The 26300-nt window shown below is 43.7% G+C and overlaps 1 long non-coding RNA gene across 1 annotated transcript in view; it reads left to right on the top strand.

Annotated features, from left to right (window-relative positions):
• LOC310749837 overlaps positions 1-26300 on the top strand; it is an 807599-nt gene that overhangs the window by 218287 nt on the left and 563012 nt on the right. The window lies entirely within an intron of this gene.

Below are 26300 nucleotides of genomic sequence, written 5' to 3'. Positions count from 1 at the left end.
AGATTATGGTCCAAAGTAGCCTTAAGGGACCTTTGGAATAAGCGATACCTTATTTGTGCAAAAGATTTCTCTCTCCCTCCCTCCGATAACTGGAAATTAAGCTTGCCTGGAAGAAATGTAAATAACGTTTTGAATTTGCATATTGAATTACCGTTAAATATTATGTGCACACATAATCACATCAAACATTTCAGAGCTCTGAAACTGGGATAACGCTCAGGCAGCCATATAACACCTTTCATCTTCAAATAGCTGCACCGACATTATTTACGTATTCATGTAACACCTCTGGTGGTCTAACACCTTAAGTTTTCATACGAAGAAAACCTGAAGTGAGGAAGAAGACTTGGGGGGTCTGGAAGGCATATAAGGGAACTGGGAGTTGTGAGATTCTGAAATAATTTCACCAGAAATGGTGGTTGTCAAAACTTTTTGCCTTCAGGCAAAACCACATGCATTTTCCACTGAACTTCTGGCATTGCAAAGGTTTCCAAGGAGGGTTTTAGAAGGTGCAGTCACTCATTTTACAAGGGCTCTTGGACCTCATTCTCAGGCACTAAATGCCCAACACCTTCCCACATCCACTCATTGCAAGAATTGAGAAGTCAGCAGTCTTGCAAGTAGGGATGGAAGGCTCTGTCCAGTTTTGTCATCTCAGTTTCTCAATTTCCCAATCCTAATTCAATTTGGTTTTTTTAGTTTGTAAAAATATGCTCATGAAAATTCACCAGCATTTTAGTGCAAATTTCTCCCAATAAACACAATTTCTCTTCAGTTTTGTACATTATACACATTTTGCAAGCAATTTTCCCTCGTATAATGCATTTTTGTATGTTAGTTTCACTAATATCTTCATTTTATGCACACTTCCCCCATATATATATATACATTTTTTGTACAAATTGGTTAGAAAAACCACATAGCAAAATTCAAATATGTACAAATTTCGAAGAAATTTCAGTTCGCATGCTGTTTCGGAAAATGCACCAAAAATTGATTGGACAGAACAAGAAAATAAGCCAACTCAAGTTGGCATGTGTGAGAAATTTGTTTGGTTTCTGATGTGAATCTGCATAATTCACACTCCCTTAACAAATATGGAAACTGAAACACCCCTGCTCTTTCAAATTTGCACAGAGAGTCTCAGGGAGCAAGTATGGGGAAATTCAGGTAAAGTGGTCACTTACACGCTGCCCCTCTCCCCCCAAAATAGGAAACATCATCCAAAAGGAGAACACAGGTCTAACATTTGCATATGCTGATTTATTTCATTGCTGTTACTGTGGCAGCGGCTGTTGTTACATACCTCCCTGTAAACAAACACCAAAGCAGAATACAAACAAATAAAAGAACCAGGTCAGGAAAGCAAAGTTAAATCATCAGTCACGATAAGGAAGACTGTGGCCAGGTGGCCCATGTGCCTTCCATGTCTGCTGCTGAGGTGCTCACTGCTGATGGGCAGTTTTGAGTTCGGCCTCCTTGTCTCTCTGCTTAGGTTTCTTCATTGTTAAGTTGGATTTGGACAGGAGGTTAGACCTTCAGACAGATGACATAGAAACAATAGGAGAGCCTTGTTGGATCAGGCCAGTGGTCCACATTGTCTCGCATCCAACCAAATCCCCCTGGGAAGCCTGTAAACAGGATCTGAGGACAGAGTCATTCTTCCCCACTCATGACTCGCAGCAGCTGGGATTCAGGGGTATCCTGCCTTTGACCATGGAGGACTTCTAAGAGTTTACCATAAAGCGGGATGTGATAACTGCCCTCTGTCCACATAAAACCTTGGAGAGTCACTTCCGGCCAGGATAGATAGACCATTCCAGGCATATGCTGTGGGACAAAATCCAGTCAGACTCAAACAAAGAGGATTTTGCCAGCCTAACCATGCACAGGACTACTGGCAACAGTTCCCTCTCCCTCCTTCTCCTCCCCTGCAATACAGTCCCTTAAGAAAATGAAATGAAATAAGTGAACCTAGAATAACAAAACCAAGAGCCCGAACTGCGTGTCATGTGGGACCCCTCTCCACTCCTCCTGGCTGCATCGTTCGCATGAACACCACGCGCTGGCAGAGTATTGAAATGTACAAGTCTTGTTTCCAACAAGCTGACAGGTGGACCCGGGGGACAGTGCAAAATCCCTACCTGGTTGGTCTAATTTTAGGCCTGCCAGAACTGACAGTATCTCTTTGAAAGAAATCTATACTCCTTTCTCACTGATCTAAACAGCAGCACCCCCCTCCCCACTTTCTTCTCTCTTTTTGTCTTCTTTTCTTTCTTTTTCTTTTAGCATGCAACGATAACAACAGAAGAAGAGCTGCCTTCCTGGATCGTACTGAAGGTCCACCCAGTCCATCTTTTGGCTTTCAACAGCAGCCTGCCAGATGCTTCTGGAAAGTTCCCGCATGGTTAAATGAGGGAATGGCCCTCCACTGTTGTTTAATTTCAGCATCTCCTGCTCAGAGGCGTGCTGCTGCTACTGCATATGGAAGCTCTATTTATTGATCATATCTAACAGCCAGGGGAGGCCCAAGCATGAGGCAAGGTGAGGTGACCACCTCAGGCAACAGGATCCACCAGGGCAGCAGGTCCTGATGTAGATATTTCTTGATCCTGATGTAGATCTTCCTTCACCCCTTCTTCCCATATGTCTTGGGCTGGCCCTGCTAACAGCCACTGGTAGTCCAACATGCCTTCACCCATTTATCTCATGATTTACACCATCACTGTAGCAAGAGTATGGCTATGAATTCCATAATTTTAATTATTCTTTATCTGACAAGATTCATAGGCCACTTAATCTACAAAAAGCTCCAAGTGGTTTATAAGGTTTGCATTAACTATACACGCTTGTGAAGATGTCTTTCCAATGATGGGCTGTATTTTAATGGGGGGGGGCACTTGCTCTGCACGCAGAAGGCAAAATTTATATTCATTGTTCTGCTCAGTTTTGCCTCTTGCCCTGCCCACCACTGGCATGTGGCCCTCAGAAGCTTACCCAGAAGCAAATGTGGCTCTCGGGCCGAAAAAGCTTCCTTACTTCTGTTATCTGGGCTTAGTTATACAGTTACCAGGACTTATCAGCTATGTATGCATCAGTCCAACTGTTGCGGTCTTCCCCACAAAGCATTTTGGGACTTGTAGTACCAAACGGAGCTTCATTGTTCCAGAAAATGTGCATCTCATTTGCTAGTAACAACAGGAAAGCCCTCTCCTCGTCTGTGCATGCTTTTGACCCGTTTCTTCTGTTCTTGACATTGGCCAGATCCACACCAAACGCTGAAAGCACATTCAGTGCACATTTAATGTACATGGCTTTCAAAGAATCCTGGGCACCACAGTTTCTCTTGCAGCTCTAATTCCCAGTACACTTAACAATTCCTTGGATTATTCGATGGAAGCCATGTGTGGCGCTGATCTGCCCTTGACTAACACAGGTTTATTTTCCCCTCTTCCACAGACATTGAGATTGTAAAACAAGACTCTGGTGGTTTCCCCAATGTGTCTTGGCTATCTTTGCAGCAAAGATCTTTCCCCTCTAATTCATGTTTGCTCGTGTGATCTTTATAACCTGTTGGAGAAATGCAAGATTCATCTGTTCCAGCCATTCTGGCAATTTAACATCATAGGGAGTGCTTGTGCCTCTCTCTCAGGATACTTGATCAAAGCTTTTATGTATAATTTGGCAGAATGATCCCAACTGGGTCCTGGAGTCACTCAGATGGCCGATCAATTACCCTTGCTTTCACCTGATTGCCTCAGACAGGCACCCAAAGTCTCTTCTGCCATCTAGGGAGGACATCGAGCAAAAGGAAGGCTTCTGAAGTTGGATGGTTCCCCAGCAATCCACAATCATTACCAGCTGAGAAAGAGTTGTTGCCATTTTTTTTTTTTTTGCCATCACTTAGTAAAGTGCTAGGAACAGCATGACATAATTGGACCACCAGGGTGGTACTTAACCAAAGGGACAGCAGCCAACTGGTGGGGGGAATGCACATACAGAAGCTGTGCTAGTTATTGCTTACTTCTCTATGCCCATAGTTCCTTCCTGATCCTTTGTTTATGGCCCTATTAAAGATGGCAGGGTTGGGGAACCCTTTCCAGCCTGGGGGGTGCATCCCTTCTGGGCTGCCTTATAAGGGCCACACAACAGCTGTGGGCAGGGCCAGAAACAAAGCAGGGCAGAGCAGAGATTACAGACCCTCCAAGTGTCCCTGTTTTCCAGGGATAGTCCCAGATTTACAGAAGCCATCCTGGCTTCTGATTTGATGTCCCGCTTTTCCTTAGGATGTCTGCATTTTCATCGGAGAAATGTTGGAGGATATGGAGTTATGTGACCCCTGAGCCAAGGAGATAAGTAACTATACAAACTTTAGAAGATATCTGAAGGCAGCCCTGTACAGGGAAGTTTTTTTTTAATGTTTATTGTTTTATTATATATATACTTGTGTTGGAAGCTGCCCAGAGTGGCTGGGGCAACCCAGTTAAATGGGTGGGGTTGTTGTTGTTATGGAACAGGACACATCTATTTTCATCAGATAAATGTTGGAGGGTATGTGAATTTTTACCATTGTACAGTAGGTGAATTTCTACACACACCCCTCTCTATCCACTATCAAGGCAAGAGAGGGGCATTCTCAGGACTCAAGGAGAAGAAGAAGAAGAGTTTGGGTTTGATATCCCGCTTTATCACTACCTGTAGGAGTCTCAAAGTGGCTAACGTTCTCCTTTCCCTTCCTCCCCCACAACAAACACTCTGTGAGGTGAGTGGGGCTGAGAGACTTCAGAGAAGTGTGGCTAGCCCAAGGTCACCCAGCAGCTGCATGTGGAGGAGCGGGGAATCAAACCCGGTTCACCAGATTACGAGTCCACCGCTCTTAACCACTGCACCACACTGGCTCTCAAGGCCAGGCAGAAACACACAAGTGTGGTGCAAAGCTAGTTCAATGAAGGGTTTGGCCTGGGGAGAGAAGGTGTGGATGGGGTAGGGATTTGAGCCTGGAAAGAGCCTCAGTGGAGATGCTTGGAGGGCTACATTTGGGCCCTGGGCCTGAGATTGCCCACTCCTGCCATAGCATGATATGTGCTAGCTGCTATGAATGCAAATAGGTCTGAGATGATGACAGGGATTGGTGTAACGGCTGCTGATGTCACAAAGGCACTGAAGCCACTGAAGAATGAGCAAGCTATGCTGGTTCCTGCTGCAATCCTTTCCCCACCAACTTCTCCTTCTTCAGTTGCTGACCCACTCTCACTACTAAAATGGAGATACCCCCCTCCCCAGGGCAAGGGCATGGCATTTCTTGCTGACATTTCTTGGGAAAGTATCATGCACAGCAAGGATGCTGCAGAAAAACAAAAAACAAACACAGAATAGAATAGAATATCTCCTGCCTGAGTTACATACTGCATTTGATGCATTTCTGCAAGCCTTAAGGAAACTTGATGAAGATAATAATAATAATAATAATAATAATAATAATAATAATAATACTTTAAAAATGCTTAGCCAGATTCTGAAAGATGTTTGTGTGAGTATGGAGAGACATCAGAGAGACATGTGGTGGCCCCAGACTGTGCATCAGAGTGGATCATGGATCATGTATTTTAACTCCACCACTGGGCTCTGTACTTTTGAAGAATCGTCGGCAATTTTAAATCAATTCCTTGAGTCAGCGTTGTCATGATTCTCCACTACCCTCTGATGAATTTCCCTGATGCAAGTTCCTTCATGCTTTATTTCTCCTCCGTCTAGCACACTCACAAATATTCCCCATAGTCTTTTATTGCTACTTTTATGCTCTCTCGTTCTGCTAAAAGACTAACAGATACCAGTCTCCTGTCAGCTGCCTTCCTTCTTCCTTGATTTCCTCTCCCCACCACAACATACCGCACACGTGGCTCAAGATGACTGGCCCTATCCTTAATACCTGACTGTGTCTGGGGTGATAATTACTTTCATTTGATGCAGCTGGTGCACCAAAAAACCCCGCAAAGTCTCCTGCAAATTGAGAATGGGAAATACGGGTGGGAGATTCTGAAAATGTACAGATCCCTTCCCTGTGGAGGTGAGGTGTGGGGAGGAGGAGGAAGTCTGTCTGGCAATTTTCTTAGAATGCAATTCATCAATCATAGAATCTTAGAGTTGGAAGGGACCCAAGGGTCATCTAGTCCAACCCTCTGAAATGCAGGAATCTCAGCTAAAGCATCCATGACAGATCCAACCTCTGCTTAAAAACCTCCAAGGAAGGGGAGTCCACCATCTCTCGCAAGAGTCTGTTGCACTGCCAAACAGTTCTTCCTGAAGTTTAGTTGGAATCTCCTTGCTTGTAACTTGAAGCTACTGGTTCGAGTCCTACCCTCCAGAACAGGAGAAAACAAGCTTGTTCCCTCTTCCATGTGACAGCCCTTCAGATATTTGAAGATGGCTATCTTCACGTTCTCTATCACATTAACAGAGTCAATGTACTGATCAAATCACTCAGTATGTAATCATCATTGAACCAAAAAGACTGGGACCATGAAAAGCTGTACTTGTATTTTGTCCTGGCTGGCGTATATTGGTCGGCGGCTGGAGCTGAATCACACTATACATTTAAAGCACTACAATAGCACTTTAAATGTATTGACTCCCCCCTCCCAATTTTGGGAGCTGCAGTTTTTAAAGGGTGCTGAGGGTTGTTAGGAGTTCCCCATTCTCCTCCCAGAGCTACAGTTTCTAGAGTGGTTTAACAATAAATCCCTCCTTGAAGGGACCTCTGGAAATTGTAGCTCTATGGGAATCCCTTCATGTGCAGATACTACACCCTCATGCTTGGGGCCATTATTAATCAATTGCTGCTTTGTAGCTTACAGTAGGTGGAGTTTAGATGTTGGTGGAATCTGCACACATAGAAGAACCATTTTGAAAAGTGTTTTTAAAAATGCATTGAATTTTCCGTAAGTCTCACCGTCGTCATCTAGTGTCACATTGTATATTGTGCTTAAAACACACTTAAAATGTTTTATTTGCAGCTGTAGAGCTGAGTCAGTTGCGGGACTCCATATCCCATCATCCCTGGTCATTGGCCATGCTGGGTGAGGCTCATGGGGGCTGAAGTCCAACAAGGTCCATAGGGCACCCGTTAGCTACCCTGATTGTACTGTATATAATCTTCCAGCAGGCCACAACATAAATCCAAATCTATGAATTGAACTATGGGATATTAAGAATCAGACAGAACTTTCCACTCCAACTAGAGTTCCAACTCCATAGCTGGTACAGTGATCTCAAAGAGCTGGTTCTGAAATGGTTACCGTCAAACAAGAAGACAAGAAGGCTACTTTGTGGTCATGATGTGTAAACTAACCCTGGAGGAAAATAATAGAACTCTGAGGATCAGAAAGAACTCGGCTCATTTTCTGAGCCAATCTGAGCTCCTGCGCTAGCGCGTAAGTGAGTTTTACTCTTGTGGCAAAGGAGGAATCCACTGAAGCAGCTGAGTTAGCAGAAATTCGTTGTGCAACAGATTGAACAATCTCTTGCACAACAAAGTTACACATTCTCTTCTGCAACAATATTCCACTGGCATAAAACATTTCACCAATGGGAGACATATACTGCTAGGTGGCTTGAATTATGCACTGCATTGGATATAACCCGGTTAGCAATATACTGCTGGGCCTCCTTTTTGCCCATTTGCTCATTTCAATCTTAGCTCTTCAATCCTGAGGGCTAGAAACTTCCCCCTCCCTTTTTGAATTAAAAAATGGAAGATGTGAGTCCTTGAATTCTGGCATAAGGACCACACATAAACATTTCTGAAAACAAAAAACCAGCATCTGAACTGTTGTTTCTCTCTCTCTGTCTCTCTCTCCCCCTCTCCCTCTCTCTCTCTAATTTAGGGAACACAGGAAGACATTTACAATGTGGATTGAAAATGACAAAAACAAGAGGGTCTGGTAACAAATTACAAGATAAATTTCACAATCCTCTCTGTAAATACATTAATATTTACACAGGTGGGTTTTTTATTTTTTATTTTTAAAAAACCCCAAAATCCAATAGTCTTCTCTGCAAATAATACCCACTTACATTAATCCAAACAGGGAAGCATTATCTCAAACTGGTTCTTGATAAGCGGTTTCAAAATGCATGCAAACCCCCACAATTTCTCCACATTCTTGGGGGGGGGGTTGCATGACATTAAGAGAGTTTTCATAAATGAGATTTGCCACCCCTAGTAAATCCTAACCTGCTCCTTCAGGCCGTAGTATCTGAAGTCACTGGAGACCCCAATAGCTTGAGTGCCATCTGAGAACCCAGTTTACTCTGCTTCCTTTTATTAGTATCTTTTTCAGCTCCCAGAAGATATTCTGTTTTGTGAAGCTAGAAAAATATATATAATGGAAACTATAATGAGTTTTCTGGTTATCTTGTTAGCTGCTCCTATTTCCTCCATCTTACCCCTCAAGAAAAGAAAAAACAAGGTCCCACTCTACTGAATCCAAGAGCCAGTTCAAGAGAAGTAAGAACGGCCATAGCTCTATGGTTGGACATCTGCTCCGCATGCAGAAGGTCCCAGGTTCAAAGCCCCCTCATCTCCAGGGCCACATCCTGAGACTCTCCACTTCCAGGGACGCTGGAGAACATCAGAAGAGCCCTGTGCTTGGATCAGGCCAGTGGCCCATCTAGTGCAGCATCCTTTTCTCACAGGGGCCAACCAGATGTCCGTGGGGGAAACCAAAAGCAGGACCTGTGCACAAGAGCCCTCTCCCCTCCTGTGGTTTCCAGGAACAGCTTTTCTCTGTGTGTGTATTTGAACATATCATTTTCAACAATTATAAAACATACTTTTATATCTTATACATATTTTTTTTACTTCCGTCAATCACATCTGAAAATTTTCCAATTTTTTCCACTTAGTTTACATTTCTGACGTTCACTATTACTTTTAAATATCATAACTAATGTCTCTCTTCTTTATCTTCTTTGCAATATTTCATATATTCCTCCCTACGAAACTTCTTGTAGTCCTACTAGCATATCCAGGAACAGCTTTTCAGAAGGAGAGCCACTGCCGACCAGTGCAGACGATATTGAGGCAGGTGGATCAATGGTTTGACTCGGTATTAATTTATTAAATTGCACCCTTCCTTCCAAAGGAGCCCGGGGTGGCATACAACAAGTAATAAAAACATATTTAAAGCATCTCATAATCAATAACAGTACATATGCAGCCTGGTGTAAAGTGGGATCCTATGTTCGTAATATATTAGCATCCTAGCCTGATTAAATGCACCCCGAATATATAATCAGCCATAATGGCTGCCATTAGAGGTCTTCACATTCACTTGCAGGGTTGGGAATAAGTTCAAAATGGAGAACTCCTCTTGAAGCAAAGGATTGTGGGAGAAAGGGGAAACTGGGACAGTTGCAGCTAGGGTGCAGGGTGGACATATGCACAGTGGCATAGCATGGGGGGCACAGTGGTGTTTGCCCCGGGCGCAAAATTGTTAGGGGTGCAGAATTTCAACATCTGGCGCTGCCTCAGTACAGCTGTGCACTTCCAGCCCTGGGCTCCACTGAAAACGGCTTCTCCATGCAAAACAGGAAGTGACCTCTCCAAACAATAGAACAACTCTTATTTTCTTCTCTCTGTGGCTGCGATCTCCTGGGTGACATGGATGCCATTAGGCAGTTGAATGCGCATGCATACTCTGTCTGTTTCCTGCCCCCTCAGCACAGTCCCGGGCGCTGGCAACCAACGTTTTGCCACTGCATACGCTTTGCCAAAAGAAGAACTTGTCATCCCCCAAAAAAGGAAGAGGATGGAAGTGGACACAAATGTGCATAAAATGCAACTGTGCCAATTCAGATACACAGGTTCAGTGTTATAAATCATGGCTATAATTTAAATAGAGATGTCTGCTCATATGTACCTAAGATTTGCTTGTGATTGTGAACACAGAATTATAGGAAGCAGAAAAAGCTATTGTGTATAAAAAATGAGTAATACACACACACACACACACACACACACACACACACACAAAATAGGTACGTGGGGCAGCCATCTTCTCATGTGAACCCACCCATACAATGCCCTTGGGAGCAATGGCACTTCGTCCCAGAGCTTTGTTTCCCAGGAGTGCTTGAGGGTCTGAATGCAGTGCTCAGCCTCAGGGTCTTGCAGTGATTTCAAAACGGAGGTTTTTGAGCTGTCTATAAGGAAGCATGTTAAGTAACAAACATTGTATATTGAATAAGGAAAACTGTTCAGTGTTACTGACAAGGGAATTCTGTGGGGATAGGGGAGAATGGGTTTCCAAAAAGGTGACTTGAGAGAATGTGCTTTGAGCTTTCTACATGTTTTTAAAGAATGGCTTATTGTCTGCACTTTTTCTTTTGCAGAGAAGTCCCCAATAAAGGCCATAACATGTTGGGCATAAAGGAAAAGTGCATTACTCTTTGGCATCTAGAGGTGAGGTCTCCTTTTGGGGTGTCTGTGGGAAGGAATGCATTAGAAGAGCATTTACCAACCAGTTTTACACTGCAACTCCCCAGGCTATGCTGGCTGGGGCAGATGAGAATTGTAGTTCAGGTTGGTGAAGAACAAGCCTGCTGGAAGGCCTTTTCTGGTAGATGAAGAACAAGCCTACTGCCTGACTTATGATCAACCAACACCAATGCATTCAATCAACCATGCATGCTAGGGTGTTTGTGTCAATAAATCTCTCATTTTTGTTGCCTGTCTGGCGAGGATGCAGTTTTGTTTGCATTTTAATGAAAAACTACCTTCACACTTCACCAGCCAATATAGAAACTGAAACACAGTAATCCTTCGAAATTTGCACTCCAAGCAAATAATGTGTACAAAAATGCATCTATTCAGAGGGAATATGGATCAAAATGCTTGTATTTCTGAACGTAATATACAAACAGCCTTGTATTGGGGGGAATGGTCTGCAAAAAAAAATGTGCATTTGTGTGTGCATCAAAACTGCATTAAAAATGTGATTTTGGGGAGAAATTTCACTAAAATGATTACGAATTTTCATGAAGATTCTTTTTTCAAAAAAAAAAATGCAAATATCTGTGGAACTGTGGAGAACTGAATTTTGGAAAAATGAGAAACTTTGAGAACCAAAACTGACCCATCCATCCATCCCTACTGCCTGTTATGGTAAAATAAACAAGCTGTTGAAACAATAACACACTGTCAGTTGCATCTGGCTTACTGGACCTCAAGCTGTATTTGAAGCCTCATGACTCTTCCCACACCAAAAGAGGTGGTATATGGTGGTTGTCGTAATATTGTCTTGACATGTTTCATATGCAATTCAAGAGTAGAAGATGGAAGGACACACAGGCATGGAACCTAGGATTGATCTGCTCTGCACATTTCTTCAAAAATATTTTTTGTGAATGTCTTTTATTCATTAATAAGAATTAGTGCAATGTTAGCAACACAGGTCAAATGCGTGATATGTGTCTACATATATTTGCACAGATATATATATCTGCATTTATTGGATTTGCGTCTGTGGCATGCTTAGCTAGTATATAAGTAATGCTAATACCACTTCCCTTGAAGCCCCATTTAATTCGATAAGGTTGCACTGTTAGCCTATTTAGTTGTCTATATGTAAAAAGCCAGTTCTAACTTATATTCCTTCCTTCCTGGCTTGGTTTTGCTCTTATTTCCTCTCTCTCTCTCTCTCCCTCGCACATCACACTCACTTCTTTCCCTTTTCTCTTACTCATCCTTCTTTTTGATCTCTTTCTTTCTCGCTCTCCTGCTCAGATCTCCTCTTTGAATTTGGTTTCTATATAAAGTAACTGTAAATCTTCCCATGGTCTCCAGTGATTAATTTTTTCAGGACCTTGGCAGCATGATAACCCTTTTCTGAAAGGCAAACATTTCAGGTAAGGTTAAACCAATAATAATAATAATAATAATAATAATAATAATAATAACCAGGCAGAAGAGGGAAATTTATCAATCACAACTGTGGCTTCAATAATAGATTGAACTTTTCCACATCAGGTTCCACACACACCCCTCCCTACTTCTAAAGTGCCTTTTAAAATAAAATAAAAATTCCACAACGTGCTGCTTAAAAGCATTGTTTCTTTTTGAAAGGATGTCTGGTTTGGGTTTATAATTAGGAGATGCTGACTTTCCTGTCCATTCCCCCCTCTAATCATCAAGAAACCAGCTCTTCGTCGACATTAAAGCTGGGGTTTCTCCTCTGTATTTTTAATATTGAAATTCTTTTTGGTTTTTTTGTACAGCAATGTTGAGTAGGCAGTGCAGCAACAGACCATCATTAACTAAGCCCCCTTGTTTAATCTCCAACTTCTCTTGCTCCCTCAGACCACCCTTTCTTTTCCAACGATTTGCACCTCCGATCTCCATTTAATAGCAGGTGCAAAATATTTATTTGTGGAAATATTAATGGTGTGCGTGCGTCTGCATGTGCCTGCATTCTATCTGTCTGTCTATCTTTCTAAAATTGCCCTGGTCTAGCTGGAATCTTTTTTATTATTATTATTGTCTAACAAAGATCTTTTCCTGTCAGTCTGCGTTATCAAAGCTGAAGAGGCAACGAACGTATTAAACCCAATATGTGAACAGGGACAACAAGACAACCTTTCTTTTCTTTTCAATTCTTTCTTCTTAACTTCAGAGGCACAGATTTTGCTTTGCTGAAAAATGCAGTCGGAGGGTACTTCTCCAGCCCACCCAGCCCCAGACATATGTAACACATTTGTTTCAGTTTTATATCTCTTGTCATAATATGACAGTTTTATCCTGTGTGTGTGTATGTATGTGTGTGTGTATTTTTATTATTATTATAAAGCACGCTTTGACTGGAAACACCACATCTTGAAATTAGGCAACCCCAGTGCCTCAGGGGTTTCTCCCCCCTCCTCTCCCTTAGCTTTGCTCTCTCACCTTACCCAGGTGCATGTTAAATCGGTATTAATGACAATATCATTCTTGTGCAGTCATCTCCAGCACGCAATTTGGTTTTAATTACCCACCGCGTTGTCTTTCTCCCTCACTGACAGCCATTAAATAGGGAATGACACCACAGCCACACTGCCATTGAATAGACACTTCATCAGGCCTTCTGGGGGGTTTGTGGGTATACATATGTGTGCCTGCATTTTATTTTATTTTATTTTATTCATTTTTTTAAAAAAAATAATAATCCAAAAAGCAGACTACAGCGCCTCCTAGTGGTACGCAGTGGGAAAGGGGGGATTTTGTTTCCCCCTCCCTTTAAGAGTTGTTTTGATAGCTTAGTTAGCAATGCTTTTCTTTGGCTAATTTAGAGCTCTTGAAAAAAAACACCCAGCACTGTGCTTTAAGAGAGGGAGAAAGAGAAAGAAAACACTTAAAAGATTAAGGCATGATCGGGACGCAGTGAAGTGTCTCTTCATAGAAATCTCGCAGAAACTTTGATGTAGTATTTAAGCCTGTCCTGAAGAAAAATCAGGCTGTTCTGCTGCAGGAACTTTGTCAGTTTGGATGTCAGTCCTTGAAGCAAACTGCTCGTGGAGATGAACCAAGCATCCCAAATGCATGACGTGTTCTGCCTTTTTTGCCAAGCTGATCTCTCTCCCATCCTTCAAGGATTTTTAATAGGGATTTTGTGATTATGCATACAAGCAGAGGAAATGTGTTAAAACAGCATGAACATGTATTTGTGCGCGCGCACACACACACACAGAGAGAGAGAGAGAGAGAGAGAGAGAGAGCTCACTAAGGCTAACTAGGAATCCTTCATGAATTACAGGTCCAATTCTTTCTCCTAAAGCAGAGTCGACAGATGCCATAATTCAAGAACATGTGTGCTTGTTACCCAGTGGGCTAAGAAAGTGTGTATCAAAGGCTATAACCCCAAGCAGGAATTTCTTTGCAAAATTGAGGGTAAGGATCCCCCCCTTTCAAAGCCAAGTTCACTTCATTTGACTTTACTCCAAATCATGTCCTTTATTTAATGGCTCAAAATAGCTTTGGATTGAAAGCACATGGCAAGGTAATTCTTCCCGGTAGCCATTGTAGCAGATTGGACTCCGGTGACAAGATCCAAAGTGATGCCATGCCATCATTCAGCTGTCTACAACCTGGTGCTCTCCAGGTGTTTTGGACCACAAATCCCATCAGCTCCAGATGTTGACCTGGGGCTGATGAGAGCTGCAGTCCAGAACAACTGAAAAGGCACCAGGCCGGGAGGATTGGCACAGTCTTCATAAACTTTTCTCTATTCCATTGTTATGGGTAGCAGACGGTGGTCAAAAGGCCACAGTTCAGAAGCCCCAAGCCTACATCTTGGTTCCCCAAGGACTTCCTTGGGTTACATACGCTTCAGGTTACATACGCTTCAGGTTACAGACTCCGCTAACCCAGAAATATTACCTCAGGTTAAGAACTTTGCTTCAGGATGAGAACAGAAATCGTGCTCTGGCGGTGTGGCAGCAGCAGGAGGCCCCATTAGCTAAAGTGGTGCTTCAGGTTAAGAACAGTTTCAGGTTAAGAACGGACCTCTGGAACAAATTAAGTACTTAACCCGAGGTACCACTGTAAACAAAAAACAAAAACCCCTGCTTCAACAAAATATTGCAGTTGAAGTGCTTCTGCTCAGGATTCTAGACAATTATCCATGCCACCCTTTTTTTAGAATACTCCATTCCATTCTCTCTCCGCTCTCATTTTCCATTCTATCCCAATGGTCACTCAGCATTGGGATTTTTTTTGGGGGGGAGTCCCCTTTTAAGCTGCCCCCAAGATCCTTGTGCTTTTGCAGATCTTTGGGGTTTCTCCTTTGGGGGATACCTGTCATCTTGTGGGTGGCTGGTTTTTGGCTCCATGAGGATCCACACTCATAGAATGAGCTCACCAACTGGATATAGCAGGGGTCGCTAATCTGGGGCCTACACATGCTATTGGACTTCAACTCCCATCATTGCATGCCAGTATGGCCAGCGTCCAAGGAAGATGGGAGTTGTTGTCCAACAACAGGCAGAGGGTCACTGTTTTGTCACCCGAGTGTACAGGATGTCTCCTTTTTCAACATGCAGTTCTGGTGTGTCAAAATATAACGGTTGGGCAATTGTGATGGTAGATTTATTAATTGCTTTTTTTCTCTTTGGGAAAATGAAACTGGAGGGGATAAACTGGTTGCTCTTAAAGAGCAAGCCTTCCAGAGCCCCTTCCTGTCTGAAACTGGAAGCTCATATGAGAAAGCCCTCCGCAGAGCCTTAATCTCCAATCCAGGTTCCCCTATATTGGTTTACAACTATATTGCACCCAGTTAGAGTGATTTCTTTACTTTCCTAATATGAAACTTGATGCTTGGGAAATCTGATAAGTGGGTTTCATTTCCCTGGAAATTTATTGCTTTTATTTCCAAGTGCAAGGAAATAAAACAAGTAAAAACAATAAACAGCCTGTTAGAATGGTATTAACGAGGGGTCACTCTTTTCTCACGCAATCGGGAGTGGAGGCTGGGGTTATAGGTGGTGGTGGAGGGACACAGGCTCTTTCCTGGGCAGTTTTAAATGCACTCGAGTCAGCGCAGGCTTTTCCAGAACAGAGCCCAAATACGACACGACAGAAATAGAAGCATTTGATGCGAAAATAGAGCTCTTGGGTGATCTGCAAGCTGATGACGCTCAACTCAGTTTCTCATGTTTAGCTCAGCGGAGACACTGGAAGTCTTACAATTACAGTCATACCTTGGGTTGAAGTTGCTTCAGGTTGAGCATTTTCGGGTTGCGCTCTACGGTGACCTGACCCGGAAGTAACGGAATGCGTTACTTCCAGGTTTTGCCGCTCATGCATGCACAGACGCTCAAAATAACGTCACACGCGTGCACAGAAGCGACAAATCGTGACCCACGCATGTGCAGACGCAGGGTGCGTTCTGCTCTGGATGTGAACTGGGCTCCGGAACAGATCCCGTTCGCATCCAGAGGTACCACTGTACTTAATTTTCTAACATTTATGTTACGCCATTCTTCCATCATCAAACTCAATAGAGCATACATAAGAACATGAGATGAGCGTGCTGGATCAGGCCCAAGGCCCATCTTGTCCAGCACCCTGCTCTCACAGCAGCTGAGCAGATGCCTGTGGGAAACCGAACACAACCGAACAGGACCCGAACACAAGAGGATTCTCCCCACCTGTGGTTTCCAGCAACTGGTATTCAGAAGCATTCCTGCCCCGAATGTGGAGCATAACCATCATGTGGTTCTCATGTATTGACCAGACCCAGATCTGCTTAGCTTCAGCATGGTAGTGATCTCATGAGCCCTCAGACCATACCCTAGGGATCCAGGGAAGTCCATGCCTCAATTCAGGCAAGACATTACAGATGCTAGAGGAATTTTAATTTCATGAATGCTGATGCAAACTGACCTGAACTGCACATCCCAGATGCACAGATTAGAACGCAGCTATCAATCAGTTTTTGCTCATCTCTGAATGTTGCGATGCAGTTCTTGGTTCGACATGTATAACAGACGTTTAAAAAGTATCCTTTAGAAATGTTGGGGGCTTTTTAAGAGAGAAAAATAGGCCTAGAAATGGTTAATTAGACAAAATATTTTTTAAAATGGATGCAAATGTTCATGTGGAATTTTTAATCATCATTGTTCTTATCATCAGAGATTAATGTGAAGATGAGTTGCAACAGAGTTATGAATGAATGTATGTGAAAGGAATACATGTGAGAAATAAAATGAATCCATTCCTTTGGTCCCGTTGGTCTAATAAAGCATTAAACAAGTGGCACAAGTAAAAGAAAAAAAGAAACCTGACACTGGAGAGTAACCAACTTTCAGCTTTCGGAAATTCCCCCGGATGTAAATTCCACCTTTGAAATCCCTGTAATGTCCGGACATATGGCAGCTCTAGATGTGAGGAACAATTGGTCCTCTAGATTTGGGTGATCTACTACTCCCTTCATCCCTGAGGCAGCTGGGAGTTGAAGTTCAGCAATCTCTGGAGGGCCAAAGCTTCTCTACACCTGTGGTAGGCCAATAGAATACAAATAAGTTAAACAGCCAATGGAAAGGGAATGTGGGGGAATAGACCTCTTGTGGCAGGGAGTTCTACAGTGTGGATGCAGCCACAGAAAAGGCTCCTTCCTGCATCACAGCCAGTCTTAGTTCTTTGGGGGCAGTGAACAAGGGCTGGAACATTAGCACTGAAAGTGTATCGAGGGGAGTTCCTCCCTCAAGGTTTGCCAGCCCTTTGAGCAGCAAAGGTGGGAAGGGATTCAACAAAAATATCCTCAATGACAAATATTGCCTCCAGCTCCAAGGATCTACACAAGGGGTGGGATGCTCATAGGCCACCGGATGTTGTTGGACTACAGATCCCATCATCCTTGACCATGGACTAAGCAGGCTGAGGATGATGGGCATTGTAGTCCATCAACATCTGGGAACCCAAGGTTGAAGAACATTGATCCAGCTGAGTCCTGTCTAGACTGTCTGGCAGCAACTCTCTGGGTCTTTCCCAGCTGCACCTGGAGACGCCAGGGATTGAACCTGCAGCATTATGAACTCAAAGAGTTCTGAGCTACCCTAGCTTTCTCACAGCTCCTGCTACTCTACCATCAGCTTAAGTTAGAAGAGGGGGGAGGATAAATGACAGTGCCATTCAAGGAATCTGACCAGCCTTTAATCTCATCGCCCATGAACCCTACAGCAAAATAACACAACAGAACAGAGATCTTCCAGTTAGGAACATGGAAATAAAGGAAGCTATCTTATACAAATCCATGTAGCTCAGGTTTCTCCACTGAAAACTGGAACCAGCTCTCCAGAATTTCACACCTGGTGCTCTCCAAGTCCTACCTGGAGATACCGAGGATTGAACCTGCAAAGTATGCAAAGTAAATGCTCTACCGTGGAGCTCTGACCCTTTCCCCAAGACGTTTCCTTCATGCAATCAAAGCCCATCAATAGGATGGAGTGCAAATACGTAATTGCCATGCCATGCAAGAACCATCATAAGGACAGGACACATGTCCTTCCAACAGCTGCCCACTATTGCTTTCCTTCCCGTCTTCCGCTCAAAAACTTCCAGTACACACCCCTTCAGAGTCATTAAGTTTGGTTTTAGAGTCCTGTCAAATGTCATTTTCTTCCCTGGCTGGCCGCTGGTTATATTAGAATATAAAATTAATCTCGGGGGAGAAGCCAGCACTTAAAATTATTGCCACTGTTTAGCTTACTAATGCGATTTCCTCTCTGTGACCTTTCTGTTTGATCCTTCAACAAACCAAATCAACAAACACACACACAGGGAGACAAGAAGCACTCAGAAGACTTCGCTTAAAACTTTTTCATGCTTGACAGGCACTGCTTTGTTTTTCCCCTTCACCTCTTTGGGATCCAAATCCTTATGACGTCACTAGAGTAATTCAGTGATTATTCAGGCTGCAAATCGTGCTTGGAGACATATGTGAATCACAGAATTCAGAGGGCTGCTTTCCTTCCTTCCTTCCTTCCTTCCTTCCTTCCTTCCTTCCTTCTTTCCTTCCTTTCTTCCTTCGATTTATATGCTGTCCTTTATCAAAAGATCCCAGGGCAGTGTGCAACATTAAGAACACATTTTATGGAGCATCAATAATAAAAACATAATAAAAAACATAATAAAAACATAACCAAAGATAGCATAATTGCAGGCCATAGATTATTTAATGGCCAAAGACCTGGGTAAAGAGGAATGTTTGTGCCGGTTGCCTAAAGACATGTAAAGATGGCTCCAGGCGAGCCTCTCTGAGGAGAGCAGTTCACAGGGAGCCACCACAGAAAAGGCCCGTTCTCATGTTGACACTCTCTGAACCTCTTGTGGAGGAGCACATGAAGAAGGGCCTCAGATGACAAGTGCAGCATCCAGGTCATTTTGTATGGGGAGAGGTGGTCCTTAAGGTATTGAGGTCCTGATGCCACCTGCCAGTCAAAAAAGCCAATATTGTACATCCTTGTTGACTTCTGCTCTTGAAGAAGGCCTTGAGGCCTGCCTGGGAACAACATATCACAAGTAGGAGCTACCACAGAAAAGGTTCTTTCTCGTGTTGCCGTTCTCCGAACCACCTGTGGAGGAGGCCTCAGATGATGATCGCAGGGTCAGGGTCAGTTTCTATGAAATCATAGTTTAGTTCTTTAAATGTATGTTGTCAATGCGATTTAATTCTATCCTATTTTAGTTCCACTGGTTCTCCGTCATAGGCCCATTCCATCCCATTTTGCGGGGATTATTTGAAAATAATCATTTCAACCGTGTTCATTTTCTATGCATTTTGTAGGCATGTTTATGCAAAGTGCACACTTTTAATGTAATAAATGCACTTTTACATAAAATATGTACGCTTTTCACATAAAAGATGCACTTTTCAATGTTTTAGTTATCCAACAAGGATGCATACTTTACATAAAATACATTTCCTCCCCTTTTGCACACCAAAGCTGCATCACAAAATCTGGAGAAGTGCTTAATCCAGCTGGGAATTAAGCAAATTTGGGAGCATCAGACTAGAGAAGCCCTCTCCAAAAAGCAGACCAAATTCCTTCCCCCTTATCACCCCAGAGTCCCCAATAACATTCTAGCATTTAGTATTGGAGGCAAGCATGATGGTGTCTAAATCTGATAATGGGAAGAAGTAATGCTTCATTCAATAGAGACTTTTAAGCGGGGGCTGGATGGATACTGTAGGCATATTTCCCACCACAGCAAGGGGCATAGGAGCCAACCGCTAGGGGCCAAAGGGGCTTCCCCCCAATAAAATATTTGAAGGGGCCAGACTCCCCCCCCCCAAGTTTATGGGTATTGCCATTCAAATGGTGTGTGTACATTGTGTCATGGGATTGATTATGCGCAGGAGGGCTTACCTGTCCCCCATCCCCCCATATTTTGTTCAAGTTGGCACCCCTGGCAAGGGGTTATACAAGATTATATTTGAGGTGCCTTCTGGCTCTCTGAACTTGTGAGGCCAATTATTCACAGAGTGAACAGGAATGCTGGTAGAAGGGGGATAGTATAGTAAGATAAATGCGGATTGAGATGTTCTGAGGTTTGTTTGGCTTTGTTTTGCTTGTGTGAATACATAATTTTCTAAACACAACTTGTTTCCCTCCTCACTCTCACAGGAACAGAAAGCTGTCCACCTAGCTCAGTACTGTCTACAGCAGCCCCACAGATGTTGCTCCATTGTTCATCATCCCAGACCACTGGTCATGATGGGAGTTGGAGTTTTAACTCCACACCCTACCCCCGGTCCACACAGATTGGCACTGCCTCTCTAGAGTTTCATTCACAATTCTTTCTCAGTTCTCCCTGGAGACTCCAGAAATTGAACCTGGGATCTCTTACATGCAAACGACATCTTGCACCAAGTCGTAACCGTTTCTCTACTGGCATTCGCTGCTGTACTAAAAGAGTGTGTGGTCTACTCAACATGGCTTGTAGAAGTTCTCATAGAGGAAACAAAGCAAGACCTCTGTGTTGTGTCTGTCCTTGGTTGGAATCATGTCCGCTTCCATTTACTCCCTCCTCCCTCTCCCTCCAATAGCCAGCATCTTTGGGTAAAACTGTGTCCATTGCTGCCATCCTTCCTCCACTTTTCAAGATTGTCATTTAAGCACTTGGACGCTCCAGGGTGTCGGTGTGTCGTGCTGTGATAACACTGTACTCTGAGTGCTTCTTACAATGGTTTTCGGCAAGCTGAAGAGTGACATTATCCCAGCAGGAGGCCTGGCCTTCACCTTCCAGATGGAGACCCACCTTCAAAAGGTTGGCCATCCTCGCAGCTTAAAATAATATTTTATATTCACTGCCATTTGGGATTCAGAGGAAGATGGGAGGGACGAGAACGCTTGATAGCTGTGAAATTTGTAAAAAGGCCCATTAGACTCGGCAGAGAGAGTAAGGAGCCATGCATAAGAAATGGTCCGGAGATCCTTCCGGCGTGAAGATTTTTAAACATAACAAGTTTTCTCTTGGTGCAAGTGTTAAGCTGTTTAGAGACTGAGATCCATTTCTGCTATCGAAATGCAGGAGATCTGTAGCTCCATATTAGGTGGGTAGATTTCTGTATTGGGCTGCTTTCCTTATCTCCCTTCCTTGCAATCAGACAGTTTTCATCCTCTTGCTGTTGGTACTTCTCAATACAGATGGAGATATGCAAAGCCCATATGAATTCTGTTTTGGATTTCTATGAAATCCATGGAAAATAAGTTGGATAATATAAATTTTGAGGGATTCCAGCTGCGCTTCTTTTCCTTAATACTTTGTCAATTGTCACTTTATTTCCAACTTCCTGATGTGTTTACTCGCACATGATGTGCTTATACCCTGAAGAACTGCATAATATAGAACTGCTTTACAGAAGCATGTCCCACACTGGATAGCAGCAATATCAAGCCATGCCTCCATGTGTGAAGGGACCATCATCACAGCTAGATCTTCTACATCATCTCAAACACAATATGTTTCAACTAGGGAAGGAGGTGGAGTTCGTGCATAGGTATGGACAAGGTTTCTGATTTTGTTTTGAGATAGGATCGTGGTTTAATGAACTATCTAATTTACACTTTTCAAACCAATACACAAATTGAACCACACACACCTATCCTTCACAATGCATCCTCCAGATTTTGCAGTGCCATTCTCCAATGAACCAATTTGTACAAAACTGCATATATTTGGAAGAAGCGTGCATAAAATGCATGTTTGAGTGGTTGGCCCCTGTGAGAACAGAGTGCTGGAGTAGATGGGACTTTGGTCAGATTCAGCAGGTTCTTCTTATGTTCTTATGAATGGGGAAAGAGTAGAAAGGTGATGGTGATGACTCTAGGTCAGGCATGGCCAAACTTGGCCCTCCAGATGTTTTGTGACTACAACTTCCAGTGGTCAGGGATGATGGGAATTGTAGTCCCAAAACATCTAGAGGGCCAAGTTTGGCCATGCCTGCACTAGGTACTATACTTCAACTCAGTACATAAGTAAGTAAATAAAGAGATACGCATTGACGTAACTAAGGTGAACATCATCCTGAGATAAGTGTTTGAGGGCCAAGTTATATAAGCCAGGAAAGATTCATTTGTCCATTATATTTTATTGTTGGATAGGTAGCATGTCCTGCACAATATTATTCAGAAATTCTGGGAGCTGTAGTTTGTTAAGGGGGCTGAGAGTTGTTAGGAGACCTCTATTCTCCTCAAAGAGCTGCATTTTTCAGAGTTCACTGGGGAGAGGGATTGATCGTTAAGCCACTCTGGGAATTGTAGCTCTTGGGGGCAATAGGCGTCTCCTAACAATGCTCTGCTCCCTTAACAAACTGCTCCCAGGATTATTTGGAAGGAACCATGGCTGTTTAAAGCGGTATGATACTGCTTTAAACGTGGGTGCTAATGTGGCCTAGCTGAAGAGAAGAATGATCAAGTGGAGGAGAGATGGACAGATGCAAGAGTGCAGGTGTAAAGCATCGCAGAGCCCAAATTAGTAAGGTAAAGGTAAAGGGACCCCTGACCATTAGGTACTGTCGTGACCGACTCTGGGGTTGCGGCGCTTTATCTTGCTTTATTGGCCGAGGGAGCCGGTGTACAGCTTCCGGGTCATGTGGCCAGCATGACTAAGCCACTTCTGGCGAACCAGAGCAGCGCACAGAAATGACGTTTACCTTCCCGCCAGAGTGGTACCTATTTATCTACTTGCACTTTGACGTGCTTTCAAGCTGCTAGGTTGGCAGGAGCTGGGACCGAACAATGGAGCTCACCCTGTCGCGGGGATTCGAACCACCAACCTTCTGATTGGTAAGTCCTAGGCTCAGTGGTTTAATCCACAGCGCCACCCGCGTCCCTAGTATCACCTTTTAAATTAGTATCACCTTTTAAAAAATGCTATCGTCCCACAATGCTGGCTGATGTTTAGTTCGCAGCGCACCATTAGATCCTTCTCAGTGCTAACTGTGGCACAGGAGCATCATGTTCCCAGGAGCCACTAGAAACTCAATGACTCTTGTGTCTGTGTTTGTGATCCTACTTGTCTCAGCAGGAACATCATTCCTTGTTCGTACCCCCTCCCTCCCAAATGAGCACTGCTCTCGTATAGTCCTTACACTTCCATAGTTTGTGTTTTTTGTTTTTGTTTTATATTCCTCATCAGTTTCAGAGGTCTAATCACTCTTGCAGCTCAAGAAGTCGGGGATCTTTCAAAGTGGTAATTAGACAGCTGTGCTCATTATCTCAGCGGGTAACATCAGTTAAGATCTCCTTGTTCTTTGTTTTCTTGTTTATTAAGTGGCACCGAGGAGGTAGAGAGAATGCCCCCCCTTTTTTGCCTGAAGACCAGGTTCCCCAAGGTCATTGTGCTGTAGGAGGCTATGGCTAGTCTGACCCATGCATTGGTACCCTCAAGACTGGACTACTGCAGTGTCCTCTATGTAGGGCTGTCCTGGAAACTGGTCTGAAAGTTGCAGCTAACACAAAATGCATTGCTTAAGCTGCTTACTGGGGCAGCCTATGTTATTGCAACTTCTGCTGAGAGGATGGTGGCATCCATCCAATGCACGTGGCAGCAGGACAGGTTGTGCAGGGGTCAAGGAAAGACTATGTAGCAACAGAAGGGGGTAACTGGGGAACACTGGCAGCCTTGAGGCTGGATTAACTGCAATGCACTCTGCATGAGGATACCCCTGAGGTTGACTCCTGAGGCTGCGGCTGGTGGCTAGGTTGATTGGGGGGGGGGGCAAATAACTACCAGCATAGACCATCTTGCATGTGGGATTTGCAGTGGCTGCCAATCTGCTACTGGGCCAAGTAAGGGATGCAGGTGACACTGTGGTCTAAACCACTGAGCCTCTTGGGCTTGCCGATCAGAAGGTCAGCGGTTCAAATCCCCGCAACAGGGTGAGCTCCCATTGCCCTGTCCCAGCTCCTGCCAACCTAGCAGTTCAAAAGCATGCCAGTGCAAGTAGATAAATAGGTACCACTGTAGCAGGAAGGTAAACAGCATTTCCATGCACTCTGGCTTCTGTCATGGTGTTCTGTTGTGCCAGAAGTGGTTTAGTCATGCTGGCCACATGACCTGGAAAGCTGTCTGTGGACAAACGCCGGCTCCCTTCACCTGAAAGCAAAATGAGTGCCACAATCCCATAGTCACCTTTGACTGGACTTCATGGTCCAGGGGTCCTTTACCTTTTATGTTTACTAGGCCAAGTTCAAGGTGTTGGTACTAAGTCCTTATACAACTCTGGACCAGATTACTTACTCCCTCTTACACCCTGCAGATCACCGCCAGCTGCAGGATTTTTTCCTTGCAAGTTCCAAAGATCTCAGAAGCCCACTCCACAGCAACTTGGAGCAGGGCTTTTAGTGCGGCTGCTCCTATTCCATGGAACAGCATCCCTTCCAAGATACCACAAGTGCCCACTATCTGTACTTTCTGGAAGCAGTTGGAGACATTTTTGTTTCAATGGGCTTTCCCAGATGGATGAATGGTTCCCTCCTCAGGGTCATCTGCTGGCCACTCCTCTTCTCTGTCCTAGTCAGGCCAGCCCCCTGCCCCAGGAAGTAATTAATCAGCTGAGGTGACAGAGGGCTGTATCAAATATTCTATGTCCACTAGCAGAAGAGTCCTTGCTCTAGGAGATGGCAGAACTTAAAGGTTGCACAGCAAAAGGAATCCAATCCAACAGTTGCACTAGTGGAAGCTCGATGCACAGCAGCCGATCTGTGTGCAACAGCTAATCCTTGTTTCATTGCTTATTTCATTGAAACCAGCCAAAATGTCCACTCCAGGAATGTTATGGAGAAAATCTCAATGGGGAGCAGAAGGATGTTCTTATAACTCTGTGCAGAAGACCAGGCTGCTGTCCCCTAACAACCGTAGACAGGAATCATCAAACCGCTCACTTTGTGACACTGTGACGTGCTCTTTCCAGTCTCCTAAGGTGGCTTTTCACGTGAAGGGTGACACAGTTTGGTTAAAGATCAAAGACGGTATGGAGCTGTAGTTAGTCATTGGGTTTACTCTCACGTTCTCAAACATAGTATGCTGCAGAATCTGGTCCACAACTGAATCGGGGAGTTGTAGGCCCAGAAATTGGGCTACTTTCTGGATTTCTTGGGCCGGGTCCTCTTTCATGTCTTCCCCCCAATCTTCAGTAATGTTCTTGTACTTTCCCTTGCAGAACAGCGTTCCACCAGTTCAAGAAGCATGCTGCTAAGTGGTTTTTACTTAGTGATACAACAGCTCAGAATCTTTTCAGAACCCCTAAGTTGTTGGTGTTTTTTTTAATAAGTGCACCAGCTTTGTTCCCTCACACAGAACGTCGAGCAGTGTCTTTGGTTTCCAAGAGTTGCCCTCCTTCAAAGTTTAATTCAGTCAGTCCATGTTTCATAATGTATTTAAGGCCCGTATGATCCAACAGGAGCTATGGAAATGAAATGGCGTCTTCTAATTTACACACACACACTCCTTTTCATTTACAGTCTCTTTTGCTATAGTTGGCTGGCGAGCTGCATGGGTGAAGGATAATTTGAGTGCCCTCCAGTGCTCTTCTGTCTGGCATTGCGCAATCAGGAATCTGGTGTCACATCAAGACAATTCTTATAATATAATCAAAGTCCTGATGCTGTACTGTCCTTCAGATGAAACAAAGTAATGAAATGTATTGACCCTCCACGCATACTTCTGAAACAAAATGACTAAGCGGTATCGGAGGCCTCTACACGAAATAGCATCGGCATTGATTATGAAATCAGCGTTCCAAGAGTCACTTTGGTGACTGATTAAAGGGGTCACATTGATGACATGGACCCCTTTGAGGAGGAAATGAAAAGAAGCCCAGAAAGAACCCCCTCCCCCATATCTTACCTTTCCAGGTCATTTGACACCTTCACCAAATGCCTAAAATGAAGGTGTAATTTTGCAGTTTTACCAAATGCCCTGAATTACACTGAAGTTGCAAGGTCCTATCTGAAAGTGTACATTTGTGTGTGTGCTTATTTAAATATTGTTGGCCCACCTTATAGATCCCATAACAGTCAAGTAATATAGTATTGTGCTTCTGTTTTTCTATTTTTTTAAAAAAACACATGCACACTATCATTTATAAGAGTAGACTGAAACAATTCACAGGCCAGCAATACACTATTATAGAATTAACTTGGAAACAATTTAAAGCGAACTCAAATTATCATGCATATAAATCCTCTTAAAGAAAATGTGCCATAGGGTATGTGGATTTTCAGGGCCTGTTTGTTTCATGTACCCTGCATGATTGCGGGAC

Source organism: Podarcis filfolensis (genome assembly GCF_964270895.1).
Source record: "Podarcis filfolensis genome assembly, chromosome: 14".
Classification (NCBI taxonomy): domain Eukaryota; kingdom Metazoa; phylum Chordata; class Lepidosauria; order Squamata; family Lacertidae; genus Podarcis; species Podarcis filfolensis.
The sequence above is the reverse complement of the archived record's forward strand: the minus strand, read 5'-3'. Positions and strand labels throughout refer to the sequence as shown.